Source organism: Pinus tabuliformis, chromosome X (assembly GCF_031772625.1).
Source record: "Pinus tabuliformis cultivar Carrire ecotype Pingquan chromosome X, CPIR1, whole genome shotgun sequence".
NCBI classification, from domain to species: domain Eukaryota; kingdom Viridiplantae; phylum Streptophyta; class Pinopsida; order Pinales; family Pinaceae; genus Pinus; species Pinus tabuliformis.
Window position 1 is genome coordinate 1,380,444,991 of NC_142308.1, and position 19,921 is coordinate 1,380,464,911.

Here is a 19,921-nt window from a genome sequence, read left to right on the forward strand (position 1 = left end):
ACCAAACCAATCGAAAAACTGCAGAATACTTTTTACGGTACGGCAGTCAATCTTCCCAAATGCTGTGTTCAGTGCATTGCGATCGATAGGGCGGCAGACACGACTTCCTATGGATAAAGGATTTAAGCCTATAGGGGTCTCCCAATATATACTCGACGGTACGTGGGAGCACAAGTCCGTACTGGCACTTATTGTCTCAAAGTGGAGGAATCACCCAACCATCAGTGAGGACAACAGTTACCAGGCTTTATGACGCCGGAATACGTCTCTAGCCTAGACCTCTAAATGTTGTGAGTTAAGTTCCAAAGCGTTGTTAGATTCATTGAATTTATTTTAAGTTGATATTTCTTATGAAGTTTGCCTTTTGGGTTCACCACGAGATGTAGATGTAATTCCTAAAATGCAATCTAAAGATGATAAGCAAACTTTTATCTCTTTTCAGCAATGAAAATCCTGGCTACAAGGGGAAAAGAAAGACACAATCTTTTCACAAAGAGCAAAGAGCACACTGTAAATGCACTTTCCTAGATCAAGCCAAACAGACTGTCAATATGCAAATGCACATGTGCATGTATTTTTTTTTGACTTTCTTAATATTGATGCTAAAAAAAAAGTTGATGTACAAATCTGAATTTGCTTTCAAGTGACAAACACAAACAAGCTTCTTTTCGAAATCAAAAGATAAAGACGATTACGACGCTTTACGATTTTGAAATAAACACTCGTTTTTGACACTAGAAAAACATAAATTCAGACCAAAGGCAAAAGTAAAAGTATAGTCAACCATCAACAACAATCAAACTTTCTCCTATGATCGAAATCGACACTTGCGACAGATCTAAATCAAAGGACGACAGTACGACTATTCTACTTTTGCAATGGAAAACTGTAAACGACTCAACAAACACACAAAAACATCTACAGTTCTTTTGTACAAAGGAGGCGGAATTACAGCAAGGAAAAGGGGTTTTTAAACAGACACATACACTGATCACAGGCTGCAAAAATCAGAGACAAAACTGGAAAGAATGAAGCACAAGAACCTCAGCTGCATAAGGCTAGTTTGATCAGCACACCTGTAACACAGAGAAACTGGATTGCAGCGCAGGTTGCCCTTTCGGTAACTGCGCTGAAATGCAGGAACTATTCACAGTACCTGTGCTGGGGCAGAAACGAGAATTCTATCCCGGTTCTGGCTCACGGTTTACAGTTTAATATTTGGTTTTTGGCCGAGTAAAAGCAATCAGTAATGCACAATCAGGGGGTAGATCTAAGGAGGGTCTAAGAGCTATCACAAAGGGCAATCAGATCATTTGTGAATCAACTGTTCAAATCATAAACAAATCCAGTGAATGTATTGAAGTAGCAGATGTCTACTTTGCATTTGTTATGGCAAATGCAGTTCGAATGCTACTTATAAGTTTATGAAACAAACAACAAAAGATACACAAACAAACTAATTAGACAAACTTCCCCAGTGGAGTCGCCATTTTGTTACCGGGAAAAGTGTCTATTTAGAACTGCTCTATCCCACTAAGGTGTGATAGCTGCCTTAGAAACAAACAGAGAAAATTACTTTTGTATTTCCTTTATGAAGTAAAGATAGAAGGGGATAGAAAGAACCGACCTGTGTCTTGCGCTAGTCCTTTGATCCAATCCCTCTCTTCTTTGACAGCTTCCAGCTACCTGCTCCCTTACTTGCCTAGCTTCACCAAGTTCCTGTAAGATCACAGAAGAAGGAAACTACACAAAGACATGGATCTATATTCATAAAAAGCTTAGGATCAGATTTAAGCTAAACATACAAATGTAACAAGCATCAATGATACACAAGCATGTAGGAGAAACTCAAATAGTTTTATTGATATAACAAGAAGATCCAGGAGGAGTTACAACCGATGATTCCTGATCCAGCATCAACCTCCCAGCAAAGAATCCCCTTCTTCACCTCCAACAAATCATAAATCACCCAATACTCTGATATCTATCTCAAAACCAACAGCAATTCTTTGCAATGTACAAAATTCCAACCCTTGGATCTCTGGGATGGGGGATCCATATATAGATGTATGCAAGGAGGATGAGTCAGCTTATGATTTGACTAGTGTCTTCTCTCTGTCAGTTCTTGCTTCCACTTGGAGACTGAGAGCCTCTTACTCATCCTTGGTCGAACTCAGTGAGGCAAGTGTCATTGGAGAAGATTCTGGAAGCTTCCATTGTCTTTCCACCTCGCAGAATGGCACTGCCATTTGTCATTTCCCGCTCAACACACCCTGATAGTGCATTTAGGTGCGTTGCAATGCACCTAGATAGTGTATTTAGGTGCTATGCAACGCAGCTAGCCAGCAGAGCAGATGAAATGATCCTGATTTGACTGATTCTGAGCAGTTTCTGGTGGAGAACTTCTGGGAGAAGCTGTAATTTGTTGACCTTGTTCCTTTATGGGTTGGAACAAAACTTTTAGGGACTTAGGAGCCCTTGGTTTATGGACATTTCATGCTTGGTGCTGCAAGGCACAAAAATGTCTATAACAGCAACACCTTCAAACCAAGGTCTTACAACACCATCACCAAGCCTTCATGGAATAGGTGGCAACACTCCAAGTCTTGTTCCAAATTCACGATCTTTCTTTGGCACTCCAAAAAACACCTCCCTGAGGATAGTTAGGATGTCTCCAATCTCACAAAATTTTAATGCACCACCTAAACAAGGAGATGGTGACCTCCCCCCTTCGATGTCATTGGAGAAATCCATGGAATCCTTTCAAAACTTGGGTGCTTAACCTCATATTGAGTAATGGAGCAATCATATATGGAAGTGGTTATCTCAAGTTTTGCTTAATCCTCTTGTTCAAAAAATTGAAACTAGTCATATCCAAGTAATATATTGCTCAAAATATACTTACTCTCAAATGTATGATTTTAATTTTTTACATATCAAATTTGATTTTGAATATTGATTTGTGTTATTTCCAAGATAGGTTATGCAAACAGCAGCAAAGCTTGGGATTTCTATCACCTTAACATAAGTAGGTAGTAATGTACCAAATTTTGGAGTCTCTTTTGTTGCTTCATCTGATAATGTTGCTAATGAGTGGTAGACAATATTTACCATTGATGAGGATGGAGTTCCTCATCAATTGTGTGCTACTCACATACAAGCACGAGATGCTCCTCTGAGTAATTTACATTACTTAAAAGTGTTGGGTATGTATTTTATGTTGTTAAAAGGTTGAGAACTTCATTATAAGTTAGTCTAAAACCTCAATGTTTCTATCTATGGTGAGTTCTCTGCAAGCTCAATGTTTAAGTCCTTGATGTTGGGTCACTTTTAGGATTGAAATGTTTAGATTTCAAGTAAATAATGCAATGCTCCACCTTTGAACATTTTTTTTTGTTTAACTTATTTTAATAATTTATATTCAAATTGTATTCTTTATTTCTATAATGATTGCGTGTTGCATTCTATCTTGAATGTAGTTCCACAACCATCTTTACTAGGCCTTCAACCTCCAAAAGTGAAACCTTCCAATCCTCTTGTTCAAGAATTTTTTTATGTTGTGATTGAGCATCAAAGGTTGTGTGCGTTAATGAAAGGAGAGTGGGTTAAGGGGTTATTACGACAATGTAGTGTTTGTGCAGATTACACAATACATCGGATTAAAGGTAAAACGTATATAAGTGTGATTTTGAGTAATGCCAACCAGGCTTGCTAAATTTCTCAATCATTCCGAAGAACAATTTTAATTTGTATGGGGAAATGTGTAGAACTTGCAAAGGAACATGTGTGCGAGTTTCAGGGAAGAGGGGAAACTTATAACAAAGTAAACAAAAGATGGACTTTGGAACTGCCCACATATTCATATCTTCTTATGTATCTTTTCTGTTCACTTTTGGAGCATCTACAGTGGATGTTGCATGTGGAAACTACCTTTTATCCAAATACATAGTCAATCAATAATCCTTTATTTGTCAGTATCCTGCTGCCCAAAGAAATATTTCTTGAGAAGTATGTTATATTTTTGTCCTTTGTTCCTATTATTTTTCATCCTAGAGCATGTGTGCTAGTAGTGGGAAAGAAAAGATGTCATGTGTTTGCACTATACTCGGATAAAAACTTCCAGTTCTCTCTTCAGGTACATTGACCAAAGCTAAATTATCTAAGGACTGGTCAATATTAATGGTCTAGATTGGAGAGGTGAGATGTGGGTGTTGGAAACATTTCCCCATTCACTACTTTGGTTGCAAAGAGATCACCAGGATCTCAAAGTACCCAATCCCTTCTAGGATTGCAAGTACTGTGCCAAAGCACATACCCTTGGGACAAACAATTTTCAACACCATGGTCTAAACCAAGGCATAGTATTACAAAGGAGGAAATACTAATGGAAGAAAGTCATGAAGAGTTTCTGGAAAATGTGGAAGAAAAATTGTCAGGGTCTATGTCAAAGGTAGCAACACCTTCAAACCAAGGTCTTACAATTCCATCACCAAGCCTTCATGGAATACTAGTCTAGCTTGCTGATTTTCTCAATATAGTGATAACTGCCAAAGAACAGTTCTAGTTTGTATGGGAAAATGTGCAAAACTTGTAGAAGGAACATGTGTGTGAGTTTGAGGGAAGAGGGGAATTTTATAAAAAAGTAAACAAAAGATGGAATCTAGAACTACCCATAGATTCACATCTTCTTATGCATCTTTTTTGTCCACTTTTGGAGCATCCACAGTGGATGTTGCATGTGGAAACTACTTCGTATCCAAATACACAATCAAGCAATAATCCTTTATTTGTTAGCATCCTTCCACCCAAAGAAATATTTCCAAAGAATTATGTTGCATTTTTTTCCTTTGTTCCTATTATTTTTCATCTTGGAGCATCTGTGTTGGTAGTGGGAAAGAAGAGTCGTCGTGTTTTTTCACTATCCTGGGATAAAAGGTTGCAGTTCTATATTCATGTACATTGACCAAAGATAAATTATCTAGTTTGAATGAGATCAATTCGCTCACATGCAATTGGAATAAATCCCTATTGGATTCTGTATAAATTATACTAGAAAATATGCCCAGAAAAGCTCCAAAACATATAACATGTAGACTACAACTTGTATATATAGGGTGAAGGTAAGACGATTGACAATGATGTTAAGGATCTTATGTGAAACTACAACATGGTTATTTTTATTCAGCATCAAATGATAGATAGATGAAATTTTCATTTTTTCTTTATTATTTGTGTCCTTTCTGTTATCAGCTAAATATAGGCATTGAATTTGAGCCAAAGTACAAATTCAAGAGACCAAAGTTTATGTACATTTCTATGTATGACATGTATGAAACTTATACATATGAAACAAGAATATAGAAGTTAATGAAAGAAAATATGGATAATATTTGCAGAATGACTCTTCCAACACAGAGAAATATACTCATCCTCCAAATGCATCTCCCAATTTGAATCATGTTTACGAAAAATGGCTCTTGCACAATGAATTATTTTGTCACTAGGTATACGATGCACAAATCCCCCTTCCCTACCTCTAGTATCCCACTTCAATTAACTCTCTTTTCTCTCCATATGAGAAGTATTGTCATATCCTACATTATTAAATAATCCCATGCTAGCCTCACCTTCAACCATAAACCTCTCCTTGTGCTATTTCCCCTTCAAACATATGCTTTTGGAATCCAATAATATCCATAGATGATCTACAAATTTCTTAAATATTTCTATGAAATCAAGAGATGAATGGTCTATATCATTATCAATCAAGAAAAACACTTGGGGATTTAGGTCCTTTATGAATTTGATGAAATTGTCATGAGGGTCAATTGATATTAGCTTATTGTCTTTTACTTCATTTTTTTCCAAGCCCTCTCCTAAGAGTTGATGAAGATGAAATTGTGCACAAATAGCTAATGCCTTGTCTTCTTTGACCCCAAAAGATTTCACTGGTAAGGGAATCTAGGGGTTGTGCAATGACATTGACTTTCATATCAAGATTCAAAGTCTTTGCATACCTCTTTAAATGGTTAGGGAAGTTGTTGGAAGGAGTGTTAGCTAAAAAGGGTTCCCCAAGAGTGTCTAATATGATAGTTAGCCTTTGGAAACTAGGAGGCTCACGTGGTCTTCTAGCCAATGCCTCCATGAATGTGGGCCATTGTATTCCATGAGAAACACCAACATCTATTACATCAAGAGATTTATTGTTCTTGTCTTCAAAGGCTTCGAGCAAATATTTACTATCTATGGTGTACAACAACTAATACCATGGAATTACCTCATGAAACATGATGAGAGCCCTATGTAAAAACTTTGTATCTGTAGAGAGGAATTCTAAGCAAGGAAGAGACACCTCAAGATGCATGATCTCAGCAATGAAAGCTCTTAGCCCATGTGTTGCAAGCATATGGTTCGCATCACCTGATATTGATGCAATATTATGGAAGACCCATATGAGATGTTGAATGCAAACAATGTTATTGTTGACTATAACTACTACACAAGAGTTTAGTAGTTTGTCAACCCATCTCGATTCCTTGGGAAGATGAGGTGGACTACTATGGCATCCACCTAATCTACCTTTGTTGTTACTATTACTATCGTTGTTATTATTGTTGTTGTTGTTTCCTGTGGTGTCCAAACATAATTGATTTTATTATTCTTCTCCATGCATAGAACTTAGTTTCTAGGGTCGGGAATTGGTTTCCATGACCCTAACTCTCTCATGTGTACACATTGCGCAAGAACATTTAGGTGAGAAATTTATACAGTACATGTTTTTTAGATCTATGTAATTAATTTCGATTAATGCACTATGCTAGATGAGATGTTGTACACATTAAATTCTACAAGACTTATTATTGATTTCACTTACTTGGCAGGGTGGTATGAGTCAAGTGTGATTTCAAATAGGAGTTGGTATACTTCTTATGGCCACTATAAAAAATGTTGTACCATTTTTTGATGTTGAGGCTGAGTATTATTTGCATACTTTATAAGTATGTCTCTCTTATCTTGCGTTCTGTTGGGTCCCCATAATACTAGTGATTACCCCATTACTATTGTAGTTATACCCCTTATTAATATTGTTGTGCCCCTATTTCCCCCATATTGTTATTACTGTGCCCCATAGAATCCCTCTATTGTTATTTTTGTGGCTTTATATTATTATTGTTAGGTCGGCTGGATTATATTTTGACTCCTTAGACTCCTATATATAGAAAGGAGGTTTTGTCATTTGAATCATCCAGGAATTGTTCATTTATGTAATGTAAAGGAGGTTGCGCCCTCGAAGAGGCTGAATTCTAAGGCGTTGATCTATCTTTTCTGTCTTTTCTTGAGCTGGTTTCATAACATTTGGTATCAGAGCTTTGGATTCTAGGGTTTTGCTGCTCTAAACAGGTCATCGTGCAATTTTTGCTATAACTTTTTTCTATGATGTTTCAGAAGTCACAAAAAAAAAACCCATTTGAGAAGAAATTGCGCTGAACCTTGGGTCTGAATTTCAGAGCTTTTCGCACTATATTTTCCGAGATATGATCTGAGGAAGTTGGTCTTTTTGCAGACTCCTGGATTACATTCAAAACAGGTGACCTAGGGAAAATCTTCATAACTTTCTTTCTGAGCATCGGATTGAAATTTCACAAGAAGGTATAGAAAGAGGATGGACTTTACTTTTCTTGTATATATTTTTAGAGTCAAAGGTTGAAACAGTGACACGTGGCACTTCATACAAGTTCACTCTACTGAACTAGTCTACAATCAGGTCACTGCAGGAGATTGTGCATAACTCTTTCTTGGAGAATCCAATTTGGATCAGACTAGTGGCATTGGAAAGAGGACATAGAACGCTACTACAAGTCACAATTTTAGAACTGGATGATTCGAAATTACAGAGATACATCAAATTCAATATCAGGCTCTACAAGGTGAAAAAAGGTGTGTAGTTTTTTTTCAAATTTTTGCGTAAACTTGGTTTGAAGGAATTAAAAGGGCATAGTAAAGCATTATTATCGGTAATTTATTCCCCGAGGAAAGAAAATGCAAACACCTAGTAAGCAACCTGAAAGCTCTAGCATGACTTATGAAGAAGAGGAAGAAATGCAACATGATATAGCAAAATTACGAGACCAAGTGCAACAAGTGTCACTTGCACAAAAAGGAATAGAATCTAAGATGGATGGTTTAAAGAAAAGCGTAGAAGCTAAGATGGACAATCTGAATATATATTTGAAGATAGACATGGAAGAATTGAAGAAGTTGCTACAAGAAAGTGTCACTAATGGTGAAAAGGTAGTAAAGGAAACTCATGATGAGAACAAAAGAAATGTTAATCATAATTCCATAGACTCTAATGTTGGATTGAAGACCCACCATGTTATCACTCAGGTTGTCCCTCAGGTTGGAGTAAAAGGATACGGCCGAGGTAACCACAAACCAACTTTGGACTGCAGGTTCTAGCCCACCTACAGTCAGAGAGGGCTCTCTCTCTTTCTGATTTAGCTTTGTTGATGATGATTTCAGGCTAGCTATTGAGCTCGGGGGTATTGTTTGTGTTTTGGTGAGAAGATTAATGTTTTCAGGTAAAGAGGCAGTGCATATTCTAGTAAGTTTCAAACCATTGGGCATGGAGTCAAGGAGTAAGACTGCTGGTGCGTTTTCTTGGTCACGGGAGGAATAAGGAGCAAGGTAGCTGCACATAGAACAATTTTTCAAGTTTAAAGGATGGAAAGAATGCTAAGGGAGGAGAGGAAATTAAGAATCTCTCAGTCAGCTTAATAGAGAAGGGCGGATGAGCTCTATCTAAGGGCAGTAAAGAATCCCTAGATAACTGTCAAACACATGTGAATTAGGGTAACTATGAGCCAGGGGGAATTCATATTCATGTCCAATTCATTTTAGATGAAAATATAAAGAAACAACAGAAATTGAGCCTAGGGTGCAGTTAAACAAATTCTAAGCTAATCATTCTTTCTATTATTTAGAGGGTGAAAAATGAAAACAGAGGTAAGAGGCACTTATTGATTCATGTTGCAGCACAAGAATTCCATCATTCAGTCTCCAGAGACCATTAATAACACATCAGACAGTCATTCCTCCAATCTCTTCAGCAATCTTTGATTAAAGAAAAAGTATCAGATATACGGTGCGAGTCTCTAATGAAAAGCTATCAATCGACCAACCCTTGAAACAATGCAGAGGGTGATATATATAGGAAAAATTCTCCAAAATTGTTTATTACAGCTGTGACCTAAACAGGTCTGAAAGTAAAAGATTACTTTAACCTAAACCTATCAGGAATAAATGCAAGAAAATATCTATGGGCTGCACTGAGGGTAGCCGTATCAAAACTGAATTAAATGCGTTGTCCTTGCTAGCTTGGTGCAGTGCCTCTGCAATAACTGTGCATGGACGTCTGCTCCATTGTAGTTTAGTGGCTTTAAGTGCTTTAATTGTGATTTGAAAGCTGGGATGGGCTTGCACCATCTAATTTGACTTTGTTGGAGGCCATTCAATGCTGACTTGCTTTGGGAACTGAAGATTTCTATTAAAAATTCAACTGATACTCTTTGTCGCTTCATCTTTCCTCTGATACTCTTTGACAAATGAATCGGGTCGGTTCTCTTCTTCGCTGTGGGTCAAATCAAAACTTAATGGCCACTGTTCAGCACTTTGTTTCCTTTAGAACTGTCTTTTGATCCCTTCTGCATGCCTCGCAAAGAAAAACAGGTCATTCGGCGCCTTTCGGGCTTGCTGGGGGCTGCGCAATGAGGGGTTTTCCATTTCGGTCCTTTTCCCGTATCTATGCCCGATTAGCGCTAGGCGCTAATCTCGCATGAAAAACTGCCTCGGAATTTTAATTCGGGCTTCCTAAGCACGATTTTCGCCTTTTGCTCCAAAAATTGATGATGACGTCAGCAGGCGGGACCCAGTATGGCGGATTACGTCATCATGATGACGTCAGCAAGATGACATCAGCATGTACAGAGGGTGACGTGGCAGCGACACGGTGGCAGTGACGTGGCAAGGGTGACTCGGCAGGAGGCCGATGCTGTGCAGACGACGCGGTGCGGTGACGCGGCGTACACGTAGAACAGGACAAGTGACATGGGGCGCGCGCACAGAAGGCGGAAAGCGGTTTCATCGGACCGCTTTCTGTATGGGAGCGGCATCCGTCAGAGCCCTTCCGATGCAATAGAAGGCGAACAGGTGTCTTTGGTACGGTGGAGAAACCGCCTCGCCATCAGAAGCTAACGGCCGAGCAGCGGGGCGCCTCCGAAATCGCCGAGAGCCGTCGGATGGGGAGGGCCCGATCCGATGGTGGACAGAACAGGTGAATCAGCGGGGGAATAATGGATCGGCGCGCGAATATTCGGATTTTGATATAGCGCGGCGAGGAGGGTAAAAACTTAGGAAATGTGGGTTTTCGTGGGTTAGTTTAGGCGGGTGGGGGCATAACTTAACATCTAATCAAGCTTTTGAACTTTAAGCTTTAGAAAAAGACTGCGGAGGGGTAAAATGTGGGGTTTTAAGGGGTAAAGGGGCGGTGAAGGTTGTTATTCTGACCAGGTGTCAAAGTAACTCCTGCTAGGACATGGATGGGTTAAAAACGGCCCCAGATGGACTGTTTTCTCCTAGACTTAGGAGAATAGGGCTATAGTGCCAGGGAGGGGATATTTAATATATTTTTTGGGGATTTTTATACATAGTTTTAGTAGGGGAAGGGGAAGAATCTAGGGAGTTAGATAATAGAATTAGTAGTCAATATGGAGATGATGAGAAAGCACTAAGGTAAGGAAGCTTGGGCTATTTTGGGGGAATAGAACTTTGTAACAGAAGAGTGGAAATCCTTGAGTGAGGCATGTTAGTGTCAGTCTTCCCAGCCTTCCTCCAGTGATCAAATATGCTCTTACAAAGTGGTCTCAGAGTTTCCAAATCAAATTTTGTCATTTCAAAGAGTTTTCAAGCAAAATTTGGTCACTAGGCATTAGGTCTAGGGTTTGCCTTAACTCCTTCTAAAGTTGTCAAAATGTTGGTCCATGTCACCATTCAGCTGACTCTATCATCATTCATAGGGTTTTCATTGTCATGTCAGTGTCGAATGAGTCATTTTACACCTTATTCATGCTTCAGTTGCGCCCAGGCAAGCTCATTTCCCTCTCCTAGGGTTTTGAAGGCAATTTCTCTTGGATGGTCAAATCACTGGAAAAACTTGTAGCCAGATGCTCATACACCTTCCCCTATCCTTAAAATAACTTACTAAATGCTTCCCATCCCTTAGATCCGCCAAATTCCTCATTTTTGCACAAACCCTAGTTTCTAGCTACAACCTGGCAATTTTCTAGGTTTGGCCTGTGTTTTGCCCTTTTCGACCCCTTCCCCTCACTCAATCTCGAAGATTCCACTTTCCCCTGCTTCCTAACATCCCTCCCCACTCCCAAAAATTTCCCCAAGAATTTAGAAGCCCCCTATCCCCTTCATTTCGCTCCATTTCGACAAAATTCCTTGTTTCACACATCGGGACAAGTCGCACTCAAATGATGTTCCAGAGCAATAAAAGATGAATTTTGGAAAACTAAGAGAGATTTTTGTCCAAAACATGCCAACGAAGAAAAACCTCCTTCACTTTTTGCACAAGTGTCATCGTTTTAGAGAAATGTCAAAATTACAATCGCCGGATCCAAGGCGGTTGGCGAAGGCACAAAAACAGAGAAAGAAGCCAAATCCCCTCCGTATCTTAGAGGAGGAATCCCTAAAATATCATGGCACTCACTAGCTCAGCCACAGCACAAATCCCAAAAAAAATTGAGAATTTTGGGTAATTTTGGCATTTTTTGGAAATTTACAGGTTTTGGCTCCTCAACGGGTCTCACCCCCGGTGAGACCCTTTGTCATGACAGCTCCTTTTTGCAAAAACTCAGCATTTCTAGATTTTTTATGCAAATTTACATATGCCTATGGATGGACTTGAGTTTTTATGGGGTTTTGGGCCTCCAGAAGGTCAAAATACATGCAGAATTTGACTTTCTGCCCCTTTTTTGAGTTGCAGAAGTAGTCTTGGGAGAATTGAGTTTTGACTAGGCCAATGAACTCCAAAATCAAAAACTCCAGTTGGGTTGGAAATTAGACTCGCAGAACTTTCCAACGAGCTATCCTGCACCCAATTCTGACACCTGGAAGTGCCCCAAACAGAGCTCCAAAGTGCGCGACCCGTTGAGAAAAGGGGTGCGACTCGTTGAGGAAATTTTGCCAGATTTGACCAGTTCAGCCCAGAAATTGCAGATTTGACTCTTTTCGACTTTCTGAGGTTAATGATGGTCTTCATGGATGTAATTGTGACACTTTTTGGATACTTTTACTCTTGTTTAACATTTCTAGGAGATTTATTCATGTAAAGGGTAAAAATTGAATGTAAGAACTGTTTTCCAAGTTTATAGAGGCAAGTTGTTTTGACTACCTAGTTTGTAATGCTTAGTTTAGAAGTGGTTGAAACAGCTCCTAGGATAGTGACATCGACCCATGGAGGTAGGGAAACAGGTTAGATCATCTATATTATGTACTTTCTTGCTCATTTTCATGGTTGGACGGTTGGACTCTTGAGGGAGAAGCTATCATTGTATTATTTCACTTGTATCTCTGCAATTTTTGGCTAAGGAAGACCAAGGTTTTTCAGTCCTCTTTGGGATTCTTGTGGACTCATGTGTTGATGGTGTGTTTCTCAATGTTCTTGTAAGCTTGTTATGTGATTCATTTCCTTTCTTTTACTTCTGCACATTAAACAAATGAAGTGTTAAAGTAAGAATTCATGCTTGCCATGCTCTGCTTTTAAGTTTGTTTAATTTCAATGTTTTCTACTGTCTAAAGAGAATTCAAAGTTATTTTTTGCTCTCTTTAGCTCTTCACCTTTCATTCTTGACCATCCACCTCAATCAAAGGCATCAACATTGTCTCCTACCTTTCCCCAAGGAACCCCCTGCAGAAACTGTGTCCAATCCCCGCACCCAAAATTGCAATTCCTCAATTTGCCACCAAAAACCCAAAAACCCCAAATCAACCCTTTGATCAGTTTACTAGCCTAATATCAGTGTTACTTTGTTGGTCATCTCATCTCATTGAATATCTACCGAGATTGACCGGAGAGAGCCTTCTCCTGCCCCGTAGGGCTAGCTACGAGGCTAAATGGTTTGATGTAGCCTTGAGGTTTGCCTTTTTCAGCCTGAGGTGAAATTTCAAGCGCTAACATACTGGCGACCATACTGGGGAGAACAATTGATCATTTGTTCATTGACGTGTTATTTCATAAGTCTTAGACGGAGCCTGAAGTTACGCCAGGTAGCCTTCGAAAACGCTCTTGTTTTACATCAGCGTTAGTAGATAAACGCTGCTTCAGTCAATCTCCGTGAGCTTGTGGATACAGCACTTCATTCGCATTTTACCCCAGTACATGTATCAAGTTCAGATCTGATTGTTGATAGTGGACAACGATCAGACACTTGAAAGGCTGAAATCATTCACTTGGCGACTCTAAATCAGTTTCGAGATCAGATCCAAAGACTCCACTGGAGGATGATCCCGACCAGCAAAAACATGAAAGGAGAATATGGCAAGATCAGGTATTCAAGTTGGAATTTCATCCAAGACATTTTGTTCTTTGTCATAAATTATTTCTTCTCTTTTCCCAAGAATGTCAAGAAGGCTTTGCAAAGTATACTATGCTTGAGAAAAGATCCTCGGCCTGCAGTTGATTCTTTTCCTTTGAAGATTGTGAGTACCAAAGATTTGCATACCTTTGAGCTTGATCAAGATCCTTTTTCCGAATTTTGTGATGACCATCTGCAAATTGATGAATCTCAAGAGACCAAGACTGATTATATACCTGCTGTACATACCCCTACACCTTGTAAAATTCCAGATCGGTATAAACCTCTTGTTTTACCTTCTTTTCTTCATCCTTTCCCCAAAAACTATGATCTATACTTGCCGATGTTTGATAGTGAAAGTAAGAATGTCAATGCTGAGCAACATGTGCAGAATTTTGAGAATTTTCTAGATATTTTTGAAGTTGATGAAGAAGATGTCAGTATTAGGCTTTTTTCTCTTTCTTTGCAAGCCAAAGTGAAGAGTTGGTTCAAAGCCTTGCCTGATGCAAGCATTTCAGATTTCCAGCAGTTTGTCAAAGTTTTTCTCGACAGGTGGATGATCGGGCAGAACCTTCTCTTGATCGTAGAAGAGTATAACCAGCTGAAAAGATTTTCAGGGGAGACAGTACAACAGTTTTCAGCCAGATTTAACCAAGTTTATTATTCAATGCCAGTTGATATAAGGCCTACTACTAGATGTGCTCTCTTGCACTATCCGGGTGCCTTTGATCCGGATATGGAGTTTCAGCTGAGAGAAAGGGATATTGCAACACTTCATGAGATGCAAAACAGTGCAGTAAATGTAGAGGCTCATCTGCTGATCCGAAGGGCAAGGTTGAAGGAAGAAGAGATGAAAAACATAGATCCAGAAAAATCAACATCTCTAGAGGTAAAGCTTGACATTTTGGTAAGTGCCGTGGAAAAGATGATGGACAAGATCAACACAAGAAATGCTTATGATGTTCAAGCTCATGGCTCGCTGATTGAAGAAGAACAAGTTGCTGATCCAAAACATTTTGTTTCCCATCCTAGTTGTCATAGCACTGATAATGATTGTTTTGTAGATCATCTTGGAGAAGAAAGAACTGTTGATATGACCTGCATGCTTGATGATATGTTTTATACCGATGATTTGCCTCAGTATGATCAGTATGATGATGATTATGTTCTCCAAAAAGAAGCTAATCTTACAGACAAATCAGCAGCTAGTTTGTGGGAGGAAAAAGTTCATTTTCAGCAGCTTGAATACAATGTTCAGCCATCACATATCAGCTTTGACATTGACGAGGAAAGTGCAGCAAATTTTGAAGTAAGTGAAGGATCTTTGCCTTTTTGCTTTGATTTGTTTCAGTTCATGAGAGATAACTACCATGCAATCAGAAATCAAATGTCAACAAGTCTTGATTTGGACCATCTTGAGAGTAATGAAAATTTTGTTCAAGACTTCTCATATTCAGATTTGCAGCCCCCAAATGCCATTGGTTTTCAAGTTGCAGATGAAAGCATGGAAGCTGACATATTTGATCAAATGATACAAGAAGGTGACTCCGTACCATTTTGTTTTGAAGCATTTCAGTTTATAAGGAAGAATTCTCATAAAATCTCTCACGAACAAGATGAACAGCTAGAAGGATGTCATACATTTTCAATGGATACATTGCAGCAGTCTTTTCAAGTTTTTCATGATCCAATAGCTGATGTTTTGGATGAGGTTTGCAGTCAAATTCTTTCTCCATTGACCACATGTGAGCTTGAAACATGTGCTGATATGAATGTGATCCGGCAGCCGGTTTCTTTGTCATTTTCAGCAGAGGTCTCATCACAAGGCTTAGATCAAAGTTTGCATTCATGGTATGAGGAGAAAAGTAATCCATTGGATGAGCTAAGTTCCAGTGTGCATGAACTTCAAGATCCTTATGCAGTGTTTTTGGAGGTGGATAGAGAATTCATATCTTTCAACGAATCTGTTTCTAAGTTGTCATGGGAGTTGCCTTTCAGTAGTTCTCTCTTGTTGTTCATAAGAAAGCACTTGTGGAGAATTCGAACAGCAGATGGGACACTTACTTGGTTACATTGGTTGTTTCATTTCACTTAACCAGGTGATGAATGAAACTGTTAGAGTAGGTTGTGATGAATAAGCTCCACTTTGAGCATCATTTTCAGTTTGTCGGTTGTGTTCAAGTATCGAGTGAGTTTTTAGTTGAGTGAGAGTCAATTTATGTTTTCAAGTCCTCTGTCTTTAGTCATGCATTTCAGCTTGAGTTTTTGACTCCATTGCCCAATGGTTGGAAGGCACTAGTCTACTCTCCCAGAGGTCTAAGGTTCTTGGCACCTCCAAGGAGCTACCATCGCCATTGGAGCCAATGTTAGTGTCGGTCTTCCCATCCTTCCTTTAGTGATCAAATATGCTCTTACAAAGTGGTCTCAGAGTTTCCAAGTCAAATTTTGTCATTTCAAAGAGTTTTCAAGCAAAATTTGGTCACTAGGCATTAGGTCTAGGGTTTGCCTTAACTCCTTCTAAAGTTGTCAAAATGTTGGTCCATGTCACCATTCAGCTGATTCTATCATCATTCATAGGGTTTTCATTGTCATGTCAGTGTCGAATGAGTCATTTTACACCTTATTCATGCTTCAGTTGCGCCTAGGCAAGCTCATTTCCCTCTCCTAGGGTTTTGAAGGCAATTTCTCTTGTATGGTCAAATCACCGGCAAAACTTGTATCCAGATGTTCATACACCTTCCCCTATCCTTAAAATAACTTACCAAATGCTTCCCATCCCTTAGATCCGCCAAATTCCTAATTTTTGCACAAACCCTAGTTTCTAGCTACAACTTGGCAATTTTCTAGGTTTGGCCTGTGTTTTGCCCTTTTCGACCCCTTCCCCTCACTCAATCTTAGAGATTCCACTTTCCCCTGCTTCCTAACATCCCTCCCCACTCCCAAAAATTTCCCCAAGAATTTAGAAGCCCCCTATCCCCTTCATTTCGCTCCATTTCGACAAAATTCCTTGTTTCACACATCGGGACAAGTCGCACTCAAATGATGTTCCAGAGAAATAAAAGATGAATTTTGGAAAACTGAGAGAGGTTTTTGTCCAAAACATGCCAAAGAAGAAAAACCTCCTTCACGTTTTTCACAGGTGTCATGGTTGTAGAGAAATGTCAAAATTACAATCGCCGGATCCAAGGTGGTTGGCGAAGGCACAAAAATAGAGAAAGAAGCCAAATCCCCTCCGTATCTTAGTGGAGGCATCCCTCAAAGATCATGGCACTCACTAGCTCAGCCACAACACAAATCCCAAAAAATTTTGAGAATTTTGGGTAATTTTGGCATTTTTTGGAAATTTACAGGTTTTGGCTCCTCAACGGGTCTCACCCCCGGTGAGACCCTTTGTCATGACAGCTCCTTTTTGCAAAAACTCAGCATTTCTAGATTTTTTGTGCAAAGTTACATATGCCTGTGGATGGACTTGATTTTTTATTGGGTTTTGTGCCTCCAGAAGGTCAAAATACATGCAAAATTTGACTTTCTGCCCCTTTTTTGAGTTGCAGAAGCAGTCTTTGGAGAATTGAGTTTTGACTAGGCAAATGAACTCCAAATTCAAAAATTCTAGTTGGGTTGGAAATTATACTCGTAGACCTTTCCAACGAGCTATCCTGCACCCAATTCTGATGCCTGGAAGTGCCCCAAAAAGAGCTCCAAAGTGCGCGACCCGTTGAGAAAAGGGGCGCGACCCGTTGAGGAAATTTTGCCAGATTTGACCAGTTCAGCCCAGAAATTGCAGATTTGACTCTTTTCGACTTTCTGAGGTTAATGATAGTCTTCATGGATGTAATTGTGACACTTTTTGGATACTTTTACTCTTGTTTAACATTTCTAGAAGATTTATTCATGTAAAGGGTAAAAATTGAATGTAAGAACTGTTTTCCAAGTTTATAGAGGCAAGTTGTTTTGACTGCCTAGTTTGTAGTGCTTAGTTTAGAAGTGGTTGAAAATCTCCTAGGATAGTGAGCTCAACCCATGGAGGCAGGAAAAGAGGTTAGATCATCTATATTATGTACTTTCTTGCTCATTTTCATAGTTGGAAGGTTGGACTCTTGAGGGAGAAGTTATCATTGTATTATTTCACTTGTATCTCTGCAATTTTTGGCTAAGGAAGACCAGGGTTTTTCAGTCCTCTTTGGGATTCTTGTGGACTCATGTGTTGATGGTGTGTTTCTCAATGTTCTTGTAAGCTTGTTATGTGATTCGTTTCCTTTCTTTTACTTCTGCACATTAAACAAATGAAGTGTTAAAGTAAGAATTCATGCTTGCCATGCTCTGCTTTTAAGTTTGTTTAATTTCAATGTTTTCTACTGTCTAAAGAGAATTCAAAGTTATTGCTTGCTCTCTTTAGCTCTTCACCTTTCATTCTTGACCATCCACCTCAATCAAAGGCATCAACATTGTCTCCTACCTTGCCCCAAGGAACCCCCTGCAGAAACTGTGTCCAATCCCCGCACCCAAAATTGCAATTCCTCAATTTGCCACCAAAAACCCAAAAACCCCAAATCAACCCTTTGATCAGTTTACTAGCCTAATATCAGTGTTACCTTGTTGGTCATCTCATCTCATTGAAGATCTACCGAGATTGACCGGAGAGAGCCTTCTCCTGCCCCGTAGGGCTAGCTACGAGGCTAAATGGTTTGATGTAGCCTTGAGGTTTGCCTTTTTCAGCCTGAGGTGAAATTTCAAGCGCTAACAAGATAGATCTTCACCAAGGCCAATGTTATAGAAGATGATGAAACTAAGAGGCTCAAGCATATCTTGATCTCTTCAAGGAAGTTAGTGAGTGATTTGGGGAATAAGAGGAAGGGGGAGTTAGTTATGTCCAGTTTGATTTCCTCCAGATGAAAAACTGCATCATGACTATGATCTGAAAAGATATAACACTTTAGAAATACAAAATTGATCATGCATGAACATTCTACAACCTCAAAAACTACCTACCCAGCCTACTTTCCTAGCATTTTTTCTTCTTTTTAGATTGGGTGCACTTAGACTTGCAGACCCAGCTTTACAATTTTTTCTTTTTTGTGTTCTCCTATCTACGCCTACACTTATTTCTGCCAAGGACCCAGATTAAGCAGTTGGGCTCCTTTGATTCTCTACCTATCTACAAATCTGCCAAGATTAAGTTGTTTGGACAGATATCATTCTCTATATTTTAAAACAGGAAATTGAAACCTAGGGAGACCAAGCTTAAGCTGTTTGGCCCTCCCTTTTATAGAACATTCCTTTAAAAATGGTTAAGTTATCAAAATTGGAATTCAGCAGTGGCATTTGGACTGGCACACTTTCATAGCATCTTCTTTGACCTCTTTTGGAAGTATGGAACCTTGCAGCATGAAAGATGACATATTTGGCATGTAAAAATGTCAATCATGAAACATGAACACCTATTGCAACAGGAGGCGAACACACCATATTCCAAAAATCGATATGAGGAAGTTTGATGGCAAGGAATCCGCAACATGGATATTACAGATGGAGCAATTATTCAATCTGATTAATGTGCAAAACACACAAAAGGTACGTATGGAAACTTTATATTTGGAACCAAATAAGTTTGTATGGTATCAATGGCTTTGCTCTTGTAAACAATTTATCACTTGGGCAATTTTTACGGAAGAATTGATATCACATTATGAGGATACAAAAAGCAAGACTTTTTTTAGCCAATTGATAAGTCTCAAACAAAAGGGTTCAATAATGGAGCACATTGAGGAGTTCCAAAAATTGAACATAAGGGTAAAAGATATTCCAGAGGAGCATAGGATTGATGTGTTCATAGGGTCTTTAAAGGATAATATCCAACATGATGTTCGCCTTTGGGAACATGATTCATTAGAGAAGGCATTCAGGTTAGAAAGAAAAATGGAAAGCAAAATTATGGCAACCAGGAAGCATACCACTCACAACTATAAAGACGGAACTGTTGTTGCCCCTAGTCTTCCACAACCTATAAGGTTGACACCACAACAATTGGAAGAAAAAAGAGCAAAGGGGCTTTGTTACAGTTGTGATAACAAATACACTAAAGGTCATAAGTGTGCTGAGAAGAAATTATTCTACAGAGGTTGTGAAGAGGAAGAAGAAAAGGAGAAAGAAAGGTCAAAAGAAGAGGATATACTCCAGGAACAAAGCCTAGATGAAGAACAAATTAATCTGACCATATCTTGTAATGCATTGGCAGGAATTACCACTCCTCAAACCATCAAGATAGAAGGACAAATCAAGAA

The 19,921-nt window shown here is 39.1% G+C and overlaps 1 pseudogene; it reads right to left on the minus strand.

Annotated features, from left to right (window-relative positions):
* Positions 1 to 5,364: 5,364 nt before the first annotated feature.
* Positions 5,365 to 19,921, minus strand: part of LOC149145191 (protein NODULATION SIGNALING PATHWAY 1-like) — a 62,698-nt pseudogene continuing 48,141 nt past the window's right edge.